Genomic DNA, 19,861 nt, shown 5'->3' with positions numbered 1-19,861 from the left:
TCTTAAGATTGTAAATTAATGTTACATTTATTTTCAATGAATAAGTGAATAAATGAATGGATGAACGAATGAATGAATGAATGCACATGCTATGGTGACTTCCAGTAGGAGGGAGTGCTTAGCCTTTCTAAAGTCATTCATACCTGTGTTTTAAAATTCTGGTATGGCACCAGAAAACCTTCCAGAAGGATGACTCAACCAGTGTAGCCAGGTTGAAAACCCTTGTTTATACACTTTCAGAGGATTTCCCACAACGAGTATTTCTGCTTTTTTAATAGCTTTTGCTATTAGATACCTTTTGTTCTAAAACACCCATTCTCAGAATATGGCTTCTGTTCTATTATGCTATGTTCTGAAGTGTTTGCAGCTTATTTAGTCTTAGATCTCATATTGATCTATATATATTTTCTTTGTTTTAAAAATCAAACTTCCCATCTAAGTCCAGCTCAGAATAAGGTAGAAGGGTAATTTTAATTTCCTTTTTTGGCCTTGTTTGATTTGTATATCTAAGTTTGTTAGATTGGTTAGTTGGAAACCATTCCCTCTGTTTCTCTTTTTGAGAATATTTTAATTAACTTTCTTGAATAAATATATTGGCATAAAATTATATATACATATATATATTTTAATATTTGTAATTCTAAGACATTCTTAATTCTTGTTATTGTCTATTTTTGCTTTTTCTTTTCTTTTCTTGGTTTCTCTTACCAGCATTGTGTTTTATTTGTTATTTCTGTCAAATAAACAAATATCGGTGTTTGGGATTTTTTTAATGAAGACTTTGTTTTTTTCATTAATTTTCGTTCTTATCTCTGTAATTTTCTTCTTTCTAATTACTTAAATATGTTCTACTGCCCTAGTTAGTCTCTTTTGTTGGATATTTACCTCATTTATTTTTCACTGTAATTTTTTCTAAGCATACATAAAATGCTAAATTTCTCCTAGTTGCCAGTTAACATAATCTCCCCAAAGCTAGGTAAGCTTTTGATTATTATTCAGTTTAAATATTTCTATTACATATTATAACTTCTTCTATGACCTGCCTTTTATATGGTAGTATATTTTAGTTATCAAATAAATGTGATTTACAGTATATTTGATTGCTGATTTCTAAATCGGTTATATTGAAGTGGGAGAATTGAATGACACAAGTACCATAAACTTTCTTTCTGTCCTTTTTTTTTTTTATGGATTCTTGCTCAGTTGTCCAGGCTCGAGTGTGGTAGTGATCTGGGCTCACTGCCACCTCTGTCTCCTGGTTCAAGAGATTCTTTAACTGCAACCTCTGACTCCTGGGTTCAACCAATTCTTTTGTTTCAACCTCCTGAGTACCTGAGAATGCAGGCAATCACCACCACATCCAGCTTTTATTTGTATTTTTAGTAAAGACAGGGTTTCGCCATGTTGGCTAGGCTAGTCAAAAACACCTGACCTCAAGTGATCCACCCACCTCGGCTTCCCAGAGTGCTAGGATTGCAGACATGAGTCACCACACTGTGCCCAGTAGAGTACTGTAAACTTTTAGAGGATGAATTTCTATTCAGACATGAAATTAGTTTTCATAAGTAAATCACGTTTTTTTTTTTTTTAATGTGATTTACCGGTTATTAAATGCAATGTTTCATATGGTTCTGATATGGTTTGGCTGTGTCCCCATCCAAATCTCATCTTAAATTGTAGCTCCCATAATTCCCACATGTTGTGGGAGGGGTCCAGTGGGAGAGAGCTGAATAATAGGGGTGGTTTACCCCATACTGTTCTCCTAGTAGTTTATAAGTCTTACCGAATTTGGTGAATTTATAAGGGGTTTCGCCTTTTGCTTGGCTCTCATTCTTTCTTGTCTACCACCATGTAAGATGTGCCTTTCATCTTCTGCCATGATTGTGAGGGCTTCCTAGCCATATGGAACTGTGAGTTCATTAAACCTCTTTTGCTTTATAAATTACCTAGTTTTAAGTATGTCATTATCAGCAGCATGAGAAAAGACTATTACAGGTTCCGTTAAATAATGTTTGTTAATTATGCTATTAATACACTTATTTTAATATGTTTTATCTGCATGATTTATCAAAATTAAAAATTATATTAAAATTTTATACAAGATACCAACAGTAGGTTCACACGATTCTCAATCTACTTCTGCCAAAATCTATTATTGTTATTCTGAGGTTTGCTTTTAGGTTTGTGTTTAGGAGTCCTTTCACATGTTTAGGTTATTCTGATATGATCCAAATTACCTCTCATACTTTTCTAATTAAAGTATGACATTAAGGTATATTTTGACTGCTTTAAATATAAGCACACTGGCTCTGTTTTTTGCTGGTTGATTGACTTTGCTTTAGAGTCTTTTAGAAACATATTTTCCCTTTACCAGGAAAAAATACTTATTTTAATATAAAAAGTAAACTGTATTTACTTTGGTTATTGATATACTTTTGTGCACAAATGCTAAATTCAAATTTTGCATGCATCTTTAAATCTTCTGTTTATATTGCATTTGCTAAAATTTCAGTAGCCAAGACAAGTTCTCAGATATTATTCTAAATTATGTGGGCTGATTATTTCCCCCATCTTGTTTTAACAATTTCAAAACAACAACAAAAAAATTACCGTACTCTTTTACATACCAAAGATTTTTTATTCACCTGTACATATAAGACATAGTCCTTCATGCCCTCAGCTATATGCAAAGACTTCTTACAGAATTTGTCATCTCCTTTACTACTGAGTTTGCCTCCTATCCCACAAGCCCGTGCTGTCATTGAATAATAGTTTCTGGTCTCTAGGTTTCAGTTAAAAAATAGGCTGGGGTAGAGTCTGCTGACTCATACCTGTAATCTCAGCACTTTGGGAGGCTGTGGTGGGCAGATCACTTGAGGTCAGGAGTTTGAGACCAACCTGGTCAACATGGTGAAACACTGTCTCTACTAAAAACACAGAAATTAGCCAGGTGGGGTGGCACACACCTATAATCCCAGCTCCCTGGGAGGCTGAGGCTAGAAGAATTACTTGAATGTGTGAGGTGTAGGTTGCAGTGAGCTGAGATTGTGTCACTGCACTCCAGCCTAGGCAAAAACAGTGAAGCTCCATCTCAAAAAAAAAAGAAAAAAGAAAACAAGTTGGAAGTTATCTACACTGTGAGAGCTCCATGGTTCTTGTTTTCAGTTTAAATTTGATTCTCAAATTATTTATTTTGTGATTTATTCTTGATTTATTTTAAGCTATGTGTGTGTGTGTAGTTATGTATACAGCAATATGGCAAGTTAATTGTTTCAACTGGAAGGTGTCTTAACTTTGGCTGTTATCACAAGTTACTATAGACCAAGTGACTTAAAAATAAAAAACATATTTTCACAGATCTGGAGGCTGAAAGCCTAAGATCAGTGTGCCAGAATAATCAGGTTCAGGTAAAGACCCTCTTTTGGGTTTGCAGATGACAGTATTTTCACCTTCTCACTGTGTCCTGGTAGAGAGCAGAAAGAGAGGAAGCAAGGTCTCTCAAGCCTCTCATGAGGGCTGTAACTACATCATGAGGGGTACCCCCTTACAACCAAATTACCTCCCAAAGCCCAATCGCTAAACACCATCACCTTTGGGGTAAGGGACTAATGATAAGAATTTGGAGGACAAAAACATGCAGTCTGTGAGAGGAGGATTGTTTAGGATGATTAGTCAGAATCTGAATAGAGACATTAATTCACTCTCCTACTATCTAGACTTACCACAAATTCTCAAATGTTAAGATTGCTCCCTCTCACAAAGATGTACTAACTTTCTTCTATTAGGAGCAATGTACACGGTTCTGGCTTCAGTTAGGAAAGCTGTGTGGTTGGATTTCACTTCAGAGTTCTCTATTTGCCCATTTTTTCTGGGAATCAGTTCAGTTTTATAATTACCACATTATGATATAATGTTCCTAGTATTCTCACTCACTCTCCGTGCCTTCATCCAGAGCTGGGACCATTTTCTCCCTTTATACAGACCATCACTGTGGCTGCCTCTGTGAATGGAGCATAACACAGCAGGGGGGTTGGCCTTACTTCAAATTCCTATTGGTGCTGCCTACAGGCCAGGGAGTGTGCAACCACACAGTGCTGAATATGGTTATTTTTTTAACCTATAATTTATAACAATGTTGGCCTGTGAGTAGCTTTCATCTCTCCATCTCTCAGTATTTTTTGAGGCAAAGTGGTGGGGAAATATAATTTAAAACAAAATGTGTTCCAACCCAGAAATCTTCTCCACAAAGATAGTAGAAAAAGAAAACACCTTTATTTTTGAATAAGCCTTAAACCAGAATGCAATGTTTATCACAGGTACCCACTCAGAGATTTCAAAGACAGAAAGAAATCTCACTGTTTTATATAGCCAAGCTGGTACAATACATTACATATGTTTTCAAATTCCACAGTAACTAGTCCCCATTAGAGGACATTAACAGCACTGTGTGTCACACTCAGTTCATTCTAGGCTTCTCTGGTTATTGGGATAACCATTCATAGTAATTACTTGGCTTTATATAGGAAGAAACAAACTTTTCATACCTTCATTACAGGATATAGTTTTGCAGCTTGGAGCCAGGCTTTCGTCTAAGAAGTTATTCTCCCATTAACACAGAAACTGAAGATTGGGTGATATCTACCTTTATGTTTACATTTCAAAGAAAAGCCTTCTAGATGTTTCAGAAAACTGGAAAAAGGCTTATGCAGTTTATAAAAGGATTTATATACATCTCAAAAATAGAGAAAGTACTTAAAATTACAAGCTTTATAAAGTAAACAATCTAAGAAAAAGGGAGAGCAAACATCTCTTTCCTTATTTTTAACAGGGAGAATTAATACTCTCTTTTTTTTTTTTCTTTTTTTTTGAGACAGAGTCCCTCTCTGTCTCCCAGCCTGGAGTGCAGTGGTGCAATCTCAGCTCACTGCAACCTCTGCCTACCAGGTTCGAGCGATTCTCCTGCCTCAGCCTTCTGAGTAGCTGGGATTATGGCACACACCAGCATGCCCAGCTAATTTTTATATTTTTAGTTATGAGGTTTCAGCATATTGGCCAGGCTGATCTTGAACTCCCGAACCCATGATCTGCCCCCCTTGACCTCCCAAAGTGCTGGGATTACAAGCATGAGAGAATTAATATTCTTATTTTTCATTTTTATTTCCCTTTCCAAAATGATATTCAGCATCTATATAAATACATCTTCTTTAAAATAGCATTTATTTATTTATTTATAGCCATTTCTTCTGACACTTGTTTGGTCCTTAAATTTCTTAAAAGAAAATGATAGAAACCACTTGCAATAAAATTTACTTCTATGGAGGGATAATATCCTGAGGTATTAATTTAGGCTTTTGCTGTGGTTAGTGTAAATTTTATCAAAAACTTTTTCCATCATCCATTTTATTTTTTCTGTTTAAACTTTTTTTAAATAGAGCATGCCTATGCTTAGAGATCTGTGTTCAGGCCTGGTACAACAGATGCATAAAGACAAAGGACAACAGGGCATCATAAAATTTAGGATAAAATGCATTTTTCGTTAGAAACAGTAAAGCTAAAAATGCTTTTGACTTAGAAGAATTTAAAATCCAGAGGCTGAAGTACCTCTGAACCTAAAGTTTATCCACAATTTGCAAGCTTATAAAGAGAATGCTATATAGAAAATACCAAATACCTCTGTCCTCAAAAATTCCTCAATGTTTACATGGGCTGGACTTGGTGGGAGATGAGCGATAGGGAGATTAAAACAAGAAGCTTTGGACACTAACTTGAAGGGTGCAAGTTTTACTCTTCAGGAAATGACCCATTTCTATTCCTTTGTTTGCCATTTCTATTCATTTGCCTGATCCGCGTTCAGGGTTACTACCCATGTCAGGCAAATGAATAGAAATGGGTTGGGGATGAGTCTGCCTTAAGAATGACTAACGATAAAAAACAAAATGCAGGCAAGTTCTGAAGGACTGTAATTAAGAAGGCATGACCATATCCAATGTAAAGCTAAAGGAGGCAGCAGCGTGATAAAAAGATTTCCTGAAATTCCAGGTTTAAATGGAACCTTGATGTGTCTAGTACAGAGCTGCACAACCTCACTCCCAATCCTAACCTCTTCTGAGAATCTCCTGAGGCCGAGAAAGGTAGACAAGAGCTCAGTATACATCTGTCACTATTGAGTAAGAGCAAGAAAGTTGGAAAGAAAGACTCACTACACTTTCGAAATTCAAACGGTAGGTATGAATTCACCTTTCAATATAGCATTGCTTCTCTAAGCATGGTCCAGGGCACCCTAGGCTTCTCTGAGTCAATTCAGGATATCTATGAGATTGAGCTGTTTTTATAATAATTATAAATTATTATTTGCCTTTTTATTCCTCATGTCTCTCAAGAATATAGAGGAGAGTTCACAAGGCCATATGGTATGTGAGATCCACAAGGCACTGGATGCAGCTGTCTTCTAATAAACTAGAAGCTGTTTGGTATAGTATCCATTATCTATGCATGGCTACTAAGCACTTGAAATGTGCCTAATCCTCAGTGAATGAGCTGTAAGTATAAAACACTTCCTGGAGTTCAAATGTTTTGTACAAAAGTAATTTAAATATCTTGGTACTTGTTTAGATACTAATTACATATTGAATTTAAAATAGTTTGAATATATTAGGGCAATAAAATATATCATTTATATTCCACTAAATGAACGAATAACTGTGAGATCTCTTGAGGCAGGAGACATGACTGTGTTTTCCCTCAGTTTTCACTGCTGTCTTACCCAGAGGAATGAAGTTACATTGCACGAAGGTACTTTGTTTTTTATAAAACTAAACTCCCAAATTCTATTCAAGTACTTTATTTGGTATTCTGCTATCAACCTAAAAGCAAAAAGCTGGACCAGATTAAGTTAAGTAGTGAGTTTGGGAAAAGCTTGAGTTTGCAACCTGGGAGCATAGATTCATGCTCTCCTGAATATACACTCCAATTAACAGCAGTTACAGGTAAATTTTTAAAGGCAAAACTGGGGGAGGGGGCAGAGACTGGACTGATACAAAGTTATCAGGAATTCTCATTGGCTTATGAAAATAACATTGATTCATGATTGGCCATAGATTTATACATTAGTAAGCTGCAGGGTATGGGTTATAGTGTCTGGTGTGGCAATATTATGCCAATTTGTAGCTACTTGTGGCAACAGAAAGCAGGTTCAGGATATGAATACATAGCTGCAATCAGAGAGTAGGGTATGATTGCAATCTCATTTTAATGTCATTTTCAGGCTGATAGTTAAAAGGACTTGCATTCCTTAGATAAAAGTGACTTTCTTTTCTCATATTTTCCTTTTTAAGCATTGATGATCAAAATGTAAATATGAAGGCGCCCCTTGTCACCTGTAAGGCTCATTCCTGGGCAGTTCTGTCAAAGTCATTGATCTAGAGTTGTTGTCACTTATTGAATCATGTCAAGTTTTCTAAGTACGTAGAATTTAGTTTTCTTAGAATAAGAAAGACAAGAGATATATAGTAAAAAAATTAGTCAACATAATGATTATAAAAAGAAAATTTGTCTGCCAGAACAACAAATACAAACTGATTCCACTTGGGAGTTAACTAAAAATATTGTGAAGAAAACTAAATCCAAGTTCATCTTCAGAGACTTGCTGTAGCTAGAAAGTAATTCAGAATTTAGTTTTAAGTTGTAGGTTAATTATAAATCTTAAAAATAATGACTAAGGCTAAAAGCTAATAACAGGTGTACTATAGATTTTATTTGAAATGAAATGTTTCCTTTTTCAGGGGCTCCATTTTACCAAGATGTTAGTAGAACTTAGTTATTTGCAAATTGTGTTAGCCTTATTATAGTTTGCCTGTTTATTTAAATAATACTGATTCACTTAGCACAAGTCATAACTGGAATATTTTAAAAATTAAATAGAACAAGAATAGTGAATAATCATGTAGGCTTCTTTAAGTTGGCTTTGCCAAGACTTTCATAAGCAAATTCAGATTAGACTTTTGAAAGCCTCCAGGCTAACCAAGCCAGGATTTGCCAAAAGAATTGGGTTAATTCCTTTTTTCTAGAAGTCCCTAAACAACTCGAGGTTCCTGGGCATGTCAGACAGTGACATTCTTTACTTACAAAAAGAACAGTAACCTTCTAAGGGACCCATGTACTGTATACAAAGTACCAGGTCAATCATTCCAAGGGGTTTTTGATGGGATAAATCTCAATTACTCAATAACAATCTGGTTATATCTAAAGATATTCCATTCTGCTCAAAGCCTTGGTAGAGTAACCAATGTATCTTAGTTTGTCATGTTACAAAATAAAAGAGATTTTGAATATATGCAAACAACTATATTATCATAAATCGGTAATATACATAGCTTTCAATTTTGGAAAAATCTGGTATTGAGAAAAGTAAATATGTCCATTTTACACACACACACACACACACACACACACACACAAATACATTAACCAATTGCTATAAGCTATCAATGGCTAAAAAGGCAAAAAATGTTTTCTCGATTTTGAAAAACAAAACACAAAAATCTGCAATGTTTCATACAAAAAAGACATAAAAATTATTTCAGTCTTTGTCAGTTTCGTATATTAATTGTTCTGTTTGATGGTGAGTTAGCAATTCTCATGAACACATCTTCTTTTTAATTGAAGTCCTGGCAGTTTTTGTCTAGACCAATGGTATGATTTTCCAAGTTATCAGAAACTTGCATTCAAGAGTACTTATCAGGATCCTGTCCACTAACTTCCTTGAAGAAGAAACAAATTTTGGATGATGGTTGATTATAAGCAGTTTTTGAGAAAAATAAAAGTAAAACAATAAATGTGGATGATAAAAGCCTTAGAGCAGCTATAATGAAAGATAGAATTATAAAGAAAATTTATTCCTGTGACATATAACCATTTAACATAATAATCATAATTATTACTGATCACATATATGAAAACATATCAGTTTTATGAATCTCATTAACAAATGTAAACTCATTAACACATATTAATAACACATTTAATTTAATTAATATATATTAATAACACAAATATAACCTAAAGAAAGTTAAACACTATTTCTTATTTGGCAATGCTTTTCGTATGATTTTAACATACCAAGAAGCCTAATATGTCTCTCTTGTTCTTCCAGGAGATAATTTTGAAAAGAGACTGACTTTTCAAATTTGTAATTTGATTTTAGAAAGTTTGTCATATATTAAAGGTTTAAAACTCTGGTTCAAAATTGGATTACCTCTTCTCCTCCCAGAGATCACAACTCCTCACAAGCAAGGGAACAAAGCTGGATGGAGAATGAGTTTGATGAATTGACAGAAGCAGGCTTCAGAAGGTGGGTAATAATAAACTTCTCTGAGCTAAAGGAACATGTTCAAACCCAACACAAAGAAATTAAGAATGTGGAAAAAGGTTAGATGAAATGCTAACTAGAATAACCAACTTAGTGAAGAACATAAATGACTTGATGGAGCTGAAAAACACAGCACGAGAACTTTGCAAAGCATACACAAGTTCCAGTAGCCAAATTGACCAAGCAGAAGAAAGGATATCAGAGATTGAAGATCAATTCAATGAAATAAAATGAGGAGGCAAGATGAGAGGAAAAAAAGTGAGAAGAAATGAACAAAGACTCCAAGAAATATTGGATTATGAGAAAAGACCTAATCTATGTTTGATCAATGTACCTGAATGTGACAGGGAGAATGAAACCAAGCTGGAAAACACTCTTCAGGGTATTATCCAGAAGACTTTCCCAACTTACCAAAGCAGGCCAACATTCAAATCTAGGAAATGTAGAGAACACCACAAAGATATTCCTCAAGAAGAGCAACCCCAAAGCACATAATCATCAGATTCACCAGGTTGGGAATGAAGGAAAAAATGCTAAGGGCAGCCAGAGAGAAAGGTCACGTTACCCACAAAGGGAAACATATCAGTCTCACAGTGGACCTCTAGGCAGAAAGCCTACAAGCCAGAAGAGAGTTGGGACCAATATTCAAAATTCTCAAAGAAAAGAACCTTTAACCCGGAATTTCATATCCAGCCAAACTAAGCTTCATAAGTGAAGGAGAAATAAAATCCTTTATGGGCAAGCAATTGCTGAGAGATTTGGTCACCACCAGGCCTGCCTTACAAGAGCTCCTGAAGGAAGCACTAAACATGGAAAGGAACATCCAATACCAGTCACTGCAAAAATGTACCAAATGGTAAAGGCCATTGACACAATGAAGACACTGTATTCAGGAGACCCATCTCACATGCAAAGACACACATAGACTCAAAATAAAGGGATGGAGGAAGATTTACCAAGCAAATGGAGAGCAAAAAAAAGAGCAGAGGTGGCAATCCTAGTCTCTGATAAAACAGACTTTAAACGAACAAAGATCAAAAGAGACAAAGAAGATCATTATTACATTATGGTAAAAGGATCAATGCAGCAAGAAGAGCTAACTATGCTAAATATATATGTACACAATACAGAAGCACCCAGCTACATAAAGCAAGTTCTTAATAACTTACAAAGAGACTTAGACTCCCAGACAATAATAGTGGGAGACTTTAACACTCCACTATCAATATTAGACAGATCAACTAGATAGAAAATTAACAAGGATGTCCAGGAATTGAATTCAGATCTGGACCAAGTGAACCTAGCAGATATCTACAGAACTCTCTACCCCAAATCCATGGAATATACATTCTTCTCAGCATAACATAGCACTTACTCTAAAATCGACCACATAATTGGAAGTAAATCACTCCTCAGCAAATGCCAAAGAATGGAAAGCACAAAAAAGCAGTCTCTCAGATCCCAGTGTAATGAAATTAGAACTCAGGATTCAGAAACTTCCTCAAAACTGCACAACTACATGTAAACTGAACAACCTGCCCCTGAATAACTACTGGATAAATAAAGAAATGAAGGCAGAAATAAAGATGTTCTTTGAAACCAAAGAGAATGAAAACATAATGTACCAGAATATCTGGGACACATTTAAAGCAGCGTCTAGAGGGAAATTCTTAGCCCACATGAGAAGTGAGGAAAGATCTAAACTCAACACCCTATTGTTACATTTTAAAAAACTAGAAAAGCAATATCAAAGAAATACAAAAGATAGCAGAAGACAAGAAATAACTAAGATCAGAGCAGAACTGAAGGAGATAGAGACAAAAAACCCATAAAAAATAAATAATTCCAGGAACTGGTTTTATTGAGAATATCAACAAAATAGATAGACCACTAGCCAGACTAATAAAAAAGTAAAGAGAGAAGAAGCAAATAGATGCAATAAAAAATGGTAACAGGGATATCACCACCAATTCCACAGAAATACAAATTACCATCAGAGATTACTACAAACAACTCTGTGCACATAAACCAGTAAATCTACAAGACATGGATAAATTTCTGGACACTTACAACCTCCCAAGACTAAACCAGGAAGAAGCTGAATCCCTGAATAGACCAATAACAAGGTCTGAAGTTGAGGAAGTAATTATTAACCTACCAACCAAAAAAGTCCAGAAGGGTTCATAGCCAAATTCTACCAGATATACAAGAGGAGTTGGAACCATTCCTTCTGAATATATTCCAAACAATACAAAAAGAGAGAATCCTCCCTAAATCATTTTATGAGATCAACATCATCCTGATACCAAAACCCAGCAGAGACACAACTAAAAAAGAAAACTACAGGTCAATATCCATGCTGAACACTGATGCAAAAATCTTCAATAAAATCCTGGTAAACCAAATGCCATAGCACATCAGAAAGCTTATTCTTCTTGATCAAGTAGGCTTCAACCCAGGAATGCAAGGCTGGTTCAACATACACAAGTCTGTAAATGTATTCCATCACATAACCAGAACCAAAGACAGAAACCACATGATTATGTCAATGGATGCAGAGAAGGCCTTCAACAAAATTCAACAGCCCTTTACACTAAAAACTCTCAATAAACTAGATATCAGTGGAATGTATCTCAAAATAATAAAAGCTATTTACGACAAACCCACAGCCAATATCATATGGAATGGGCAAAAACAGCAAGTATTTCCTTTGAAAACTGGCACTAGACAAGGGTGCCCTCTCTCACCATTCTGATTCAACATAGTATTGGAAGTTTTTGCCACAGCAATCAGACAAGAAAAAGAAATAAATGGTATTCAATTAGGAAAAGAGGAAGTCAAATTGTCTCTACTTGCGGACAACGTGATTGTATACTTAGAAGAGCCCATCATCTCAGCAGAAAATCTCCTGGAGATGATAACCAACTTCAGCAAAGTCTCAGGATACAAAATCAATGTGAAAAAACCTCAAGTATTCCTATACACCAATATCAGACAAAGAGCCATATCATGAGCAAACTCCCATTCACAATTGCGACAAAGAAAATAAAACACCTAGAAATACAACTAACAAAAGTTGGGAAGGACCTCTTCAAAGAGAACTACAAACCACTGCCCAAGAAAATAAGAGAGAACACAAACAGATGGAAAAACATTATATGCTCATGGTTAGGAAGAATCAGTATCATAAAAATGGCCACACTGCCCAAAGTAATTTACAGATTCATGCGATCCCCATCAAGCAACCATTGAGTTTCTTCACAGAACCTGAAAAAAAAACAACGTAAATTTCATATGGAACAAAAAAAAGAGCCTGCATAGCCAAGACAATCCTAAGCAAAAAGAACAAAGCTGGAGGCATCACACTACCTGACTTCAAACTATACTACAAGGCTACAGTAATCAAAACAGCATGGTACTGGTACCAAAACAGACATATAGACCAATGGAACAGGGCAGAGGCTTCAGAAACATCAAACCTCTGCAATTATCTGATCTTTGACAAACCTGACAAAAACAAGCAATGGAGAGAGAATTCCCTCTTTAATAAGCAGTGTTGGAAAAACTGGATAGCCATGTCCAGAAAGCTGAAACAGGAACCCTTCCCACCTTATACAAAAATTAACTCCTGATGGATTAAAGATTTAGGCATAAGACCTAACACCATAAAAAACCCTAGAAGAAAACCTAGGCAATACCATTCAGGACATAGGCATAGACAAGGACTTCATGACTAAAACACCAAAAGGATTGGCAACAAAAGCCAAAATAGACAAATGGGATCTAATTAAATTAAGAGCTACTGCACAGCAAAAGATGCAATCATTAGAGTGAACTGGCAACCAAAAGAATGGGAAAAAAATTTTGCAATCTACCCATCTGACAAAGGGCTAATATCCAGAATCTACAAAGAACTTCAGCAAATGTACAGGAAAAAAACAAACAGCCCCATCAAAAAGTGGAAACTGTATATAAACAGACACTTTTCAAAAGAAGACATTTATGCGGCCAACAATCACATGAAAAAATGCTCATCATCACTGATAATTGTAGAAATGCAAATCAAAACCACATTGAGATATCATCTCACATCCGTTAGAATGGCGATCATTAAAAAATCTGGAGACAACAGATTCTGGAGAGGATGTGGAGAAATAGGAACATTTTTACACTGTTGGTGAGAGTGTAAATTAGTTCAACCATTGTGGAAGGCAGTGTGGCGACTCCTCCAGGATCTAGAAATTGAAATACCATTTGACCCAGCAATCCCATTACTGAGTATACACCCAAAGGATTATTAATCATTCTTTAATACAGACATATGCACATGTATGTTCATTGTGGCACTGTGTGCACTAGCAAATTTGGAACCAACCCAAATGCCCATCAATGATAGACTGGATAAGGAAAATGTGGCACATATACACCATGGAATACTATGCAGCCATAAAAAAGGAAGAGTTCATGTCCTTTGCAGGGACATAGATGAATGTGGAAACCATCATTCTCAGCAAACTGACTCAAGAACAGAAAACCAAACATTGTATTTTCTCACTCATAAGTGGGTTTTGAACAAGAACACACGGACACAGAGAAGGGAACGTCTCACACTGGGGTCTGTTGGGGAGGTGGAGGACTAGCAGGGAAGAATTGCAGGGTGTGTGGAGATTGGGGAGGGAAAACATTAAGAGAAATACCTAATGTAGGTGATGGAGGGTTGGAGGCAGCAAACCACCATGGCATGTGTATACCCATGTAACAACCCTGCAAGTTCTTCACATGTACCCCAGAACTTTAATTAAAAAAAAAAAAAAACAGCCAACAAACCATTTGCAGTTTTTAGGGCCTTATAGTTTATATATGTGAAAAGCAAGCACAGTTGGAAGGCAGAGTATTTAGATTTTTAAACAGTGTTTCCTGAAGCCTTCCCAGCAGTGTTTCCTGGACAGCTTATAGAACTGTGGGCCAATTAAATTATTTTCTTTATAAATACCCAGTCTCAGGTAGAGTTCTTTTTAGTAATGCAAGAACAGACTAATACAGCTGGTGTGGATAAGTTTAACACATTTTAAAGTAAAAATCAGACACCGTTGAAAGATAAAAATGTTTTATTCATTGTATCTACACTATAGCATTGTATCCTTTGGCTAGTAATAAATTACATTTTATATTTTAAAAGGTAAAATACTATTCTGACCACCAATATTATCGGCTATTGATTTCGTTATTATAATTATTTAATTAAAATGGGCTTGCTAATTTTGTAAACATTTCTACCTTTTATCAGTAATCCATTTAAATCGTATTGGGAAAATTAAAAAAAAATATTGGTGACAAAATGTTCGGGGGAACATGTCAGAAAATAAAAAGTGCACTTGGTGCACATTTTCAAAAAGTGCATTTGGGGGTAATTTAAAAAAAAGAGTGCCAATTTTATCATACACATACAAAAGAAAAGCTACTATGTTTATATTTTCCTTTACTCATTACCTTTTTTTGGTTTGTTTATAGAGACAGATAATTTATTTTAGTGGATGTGTAAGACTAACCTAAACTTACAGTCCTTCCTTTAATATTCCTTAAATAACTGCTTTTGGATAAACTATGACATTCCAAAACCCTCACTATTAAAATATAAGTGGCTCAAAGATTCAAAGGTCTAGAGTACCTCACATCTTATTGTTACTTGCCAGAAATTTAACGTAAAATTTTAGATTTGTATTATTTCTATAGTCTGGTGATAAGATTCCATGTTGTTTCCCATAATACTCCCTCCTGATTAAAAACTTCCTGTAGTCCTATCCTCATGGGTGTGGGCAGGACCTGTGATTTGCTTTTGACTAATAGAGTAAATTTACAGGGGATGAGATATCAGTCCCATGATTATGTTATATTAGATAAAACTGTTTTGCTCTCAGGTGCTGACTAGAGACTCTCCTTGTTGGTCTGATGATGTTAAAGGCAAGGATGAGAAGTCCACATGGCAAGGAACTGCAGGTAGCTTCCAGAAATGGAAGAAGTGTGTAGGAGTTGAAGGCTATCTGTAGGCTACAGTGACAAAGAAGTTGGGGCCTCAATCCTCCAGCAGCAATAAAACAAATTTTGCCAACAACATGAGTGACAAGGAAGCAGACTCTTACCATTCTGATCTTCAGATGACACTCCTGCCCTGGCCAACATCTTAATCAGAGCCTTGCTAAGCCATGACCAGACAACTGGATTACAGAAACTGTGAAATAATGACTGCTTTTGGTATAAGCCACAAAGTTTGTGGTAAATTGCTACAGAGGAAGAGAAAACTAGTATGTGCAATTTCTTGGAATATTTTCTATGCATGTGTCATTGAACTAAATGATGTTAACAATTTTTAAAAGGTCTCTGTAAAATGTTTCATCATAAGATAATAGAACCACCTTATTTTTATAGGCTAATATAGACATTATTTCTGACATACATTTTGAGCTATTTGTTGACTTTATGAAGAATATTGAAAATGCTAGCACTAAGTATTTTTGCTTGAATTCTAAACAGCTGACTGCATTAACAATTGGAATGAAGTTGAAATTGATTTAAGTCAGATTTGAGAGATTCTTAAAATCTCAAAAGCCTCTAAAATTATATTGATTAATAATAATTTTTTAGTTTTATAATTAAGGTTGACATTTAGTAAGATTTTTTCAGAAGTGGTACCCTTGAGTATATATAAATTTAAATATATGTAACCATTTAATTAACCTTATGTACTTCATAGTGAGCTTTGCCTTTCTCTTACTTCAATAGTGTCCAAAATAAGATATTTTTATTCCCAAATTATAATAAATGTCTCATCTTTTTTTGATAATCCTTCATATCTCATTTGGATCATTTAATAAAGTCAAAATATGTTTTAAGACTCTGTTTTTTCACCTTCCTTAATATAATCTTCAATTTAGCAATATTTTGTGAATGGATACTAGTATATATGTAATATTTCTTCACTGATTAAGCCACATTTCTTAGTTGGTTAATCATTGTCCATTAAACTTGTGAAAGTTATTAGAAACATAAATATTTGATAATTATATAATTAATTATATAAATATATGATAGCAAATTTTATTTTTATAACAGTTTAGACTTTATAAAACACGTTTAGGTCATTCAAATTTTAAGCCACCTGAGGCCTCTGTGAGAAAAATATATTTATAACAATCTTCACTCCATCTATGTGGGGACAGCAGATAGACTAGAAAAAGGGAATGAAAAATAGAGTATAGAGTAAGGATATATTAGGGACTTGGCACAATGCTGTACAACTGAACCAAAGTAACCGAAAAGTTGAAAGTTGTCCAAGTCATGAATAATGAATAGTTGATTAATTCTGAGTTTTAATTCTGTTTTTTCCATCCTTTCTTTGTGTAGTTCTGACTGCCTTGTCTGAGGGTATTTCCCCATCTATGATTTACTGGGCTATAGAAACCGTCATTATTAAAATTAGCTAAAGCATATAAACCACTACAGTTGATCCATGAACAATGTGTGAGTTAGAAGTGCCTAGTTCTCATACAATAAAGACATCTGTGTATAACTTTTGACTCCTCCCAAATCTTAATTGCTCTTGACCAGAAACCTTAGCAATAATATAAACAGTTAATTAACACATATTTTGTATTGTTATATGTATTAGATACTGTATTCTTAAAATAAAGTAAAAACATGTTATTAAGAAAATTATAAGGAAGAGAAGACATATTTATCAATCATTAGGTGGAAGTTGATCATCATAAAGCTCTTTCTTCTCCTCAGCCTCTTTCATCCTCCTCCTCAGAGGAAGGGTTGGCTTTGTTGTCTCCAGGCGTGACACACATAGAAGGGGTAGAGAAGGTAGAAAGCGGGGCATGAGAAGCAGAGTCACTCAATGTATCTTTTATTTAAAAATTTTGAGTATAAATGAATTTGTGCAATTCAACTCTGTATTGTTGATGGGTCGATTATATGTATGTATTGCCAGATGCTGAAAAAGCAGGCAACCATGGCATACCCGTGTTCCTCTAGAAATGTGTAATTAATTTGGACAGACAAAAGTACATCTAAATATTTTAGTGATTCAATCAGGTTTTCTCTAGGTGTACAATGACACGTGTAGCCTTCTCCCATTCCATGGTACAAAATGTTTTTTTCATACTGTACAAAACGTTTTTCATCTCTATGAACAGTATTGAATTGCACTATCATTATGAAATAAAACTTTAAAATATCATTCTAAAATATATTTCTCAAAGAAATTGAACCAAATTGGCATTTAAAAAAAATAGTCATTCTCTCACCAACAAATTAAATTAATTAATTTAGCTTGATAGTCATAGATGTGATTATGGGAGTATGGAGGAGAAAAGGAGTGAATTCTAGAATGTATAATCAGGGATAATAGTCTAACTTGGATCAAGAGTACAAAAGATTAGCCTCTAGCCATCAGAAGAAATATAGAGAAATCTGAGTTTATTCCGGAACTAAAAATGTAAATTAAATTCGGTTTAAAAATGTACTGAATGCCTATCCTGTGCCACCTCCACATTTGTGTTAGTAATTATAAAGATAAGTCACAACCTCTGATATTGAGGTGTTGACAGCATAGAGGGGAAAATGATCACAAATAAAATTTAAATATGTTTATTATTATTTAAATAATATGTGAATGTTATTATGGAAAAAAACTAACAGGCCATCCTAGCAGTCTGGAAAAGGTCTTAAGAAGTACTTATGGACTCAGGCTTGAAGGATACATAAAATTGATTCAGGCAAATAAGATGAGAAGAATGTGTTTGTTAGAGTGTCAATAAGAAAAAGGCACAGAAAAGAGAAATCACTGTTGGGAACTCTTAAATATTCTGTTATTAGAGTAAACATTTCCAGGGAAGAAAACAACAATATGATATTGTATTGAAGGGCTGGAGGGCTTTACCATGGGAAGCATATACTGAATTGTGTAATTCTATAAAAATATATAGAATAATTGGTAGTACTTCAATAAAGGATTGACTTAGGCAGCTTTGTATTTTATAATTATCTTTGCAATTTTTAAATTGAAAGAATTTTCAACACAGGCAAAACAAGATAATGAGAAAATGTTAGCTACCATTTACAAACATAACTTACCACAAAATCTCTCCTTTTTCTATTACTAACTTAATTTACAAATAAGAAACTGTATATAATTAACTTGCCCAAGGTTATGAGCACAAACAGAACTCAGTTCTAAGTTTCTTCTGCTTTTACACATAGCTTTTTCTCTTAACTCTCTGCCAGACTTTCTCTATGAAGCCAGGAATTAAGTAGGAAATTATGGTAATAATTGAGAGAAATAATAACTTGAATATAGGCATAGCTGCTATGGATGAAAATAGAATAACAAAATTGAGAAATGTTAAGGACTTAAAATCCTAGTAGAAAAGGCAAGACTGGAATAATTCTGGTTACTGGCTTAAATAGTAGAGAGATGCTAAGTAATGACATTAACAGAAAAGAGGAACACAGGGAGAGGAAGTGCTGAGTCACAGTTAAGTCATTTTGAAGCTTATCAGATATCCAGGGAGACATATGAAGTAGGCTGTAGAACTTGATGAGCATGTGGCTTTAAGAAAAACAACAAAAACCTTTCAGTGTACCTTTATCTTATAGTTGAGTGTTTTCTCAACTCCCTGGTTTTCACTGAAACCTGACTATGATGCCTAACAGTGACATCATAATTTATTCCTCTTTCTCACCTCAAGAACACTTCTCTGCTATTTTCTTCAAGGGTCTAGAGTCATGTTATGCCATTGCTCTCCACTCATAAAAGACTTTGACATATACCTCATAACCTTCCTCAGCACCCAACCTTCCCAGGCCCCTGCCATTCTAAGTTATTTCAACTTTCATTAAAAATGAAATTATTTAAAAATTGAATAAACTCAAAATTTATTCAAAAATTAATTACAAATAATATATAATAGATCAGGAATTGTTCTTCTTGAAGCATGGAATGTAATGAAAAGCAATTGAAAGCAATTAGAGACCTTTTAACAGAAGAAGTTATTGAGCACTTCAACAGGCTTGTATTTAAGAAAGATCACCATTTCTGACATGTAGAGAATGGATGGAAGGATCCTACGTTAGGGAAAAATGACAGTTTTGTGAAAGTCCGGGTATGCTACTAATCTGGAGTGTGGAGAAATCACCCTATTGGCTGGAATTATTGAAGAATAGGGGCCTATGGCTTTATTTTTATTTTTGTGTTACTTACTGTATCAGTTTATTTTCATGGCTGCTATGAAGAAGTACCCAACACCAGGTGATTTATAACAAAAAAAAAGTTTTAATTGATTCATGGTTCTGTGTTGCTTGGGAGGCCTCAGGAAACTTACAATCATGGTGGAAGGCAAAAGCAGTCACCTTCTTCACAGGGCGGCAGGATGGAGCGAGTGTGAGCAAGGGAAATGCCACATGCCTACAAAATCATCAGATCTTGGTGAAACC

Source organism: Cebus imitator, unplaced genomic scaffold, assembly GCF_001604975.1.
Source record: "Cebus imitator isolate Cc_AM_T3 unplaced genomic scaffold, Cebus_imitator-1.0 Scaffold44, whole genome shotgun sequence".
Taxonomy (NCBI): Eukaryota; Metazoa; Chordata; class Mammalia; order Primates; family Cebidae; genus Cebus; species Cebus imitator.
This window is presented reverse-complemented; position numbering follows the sequence as displayed.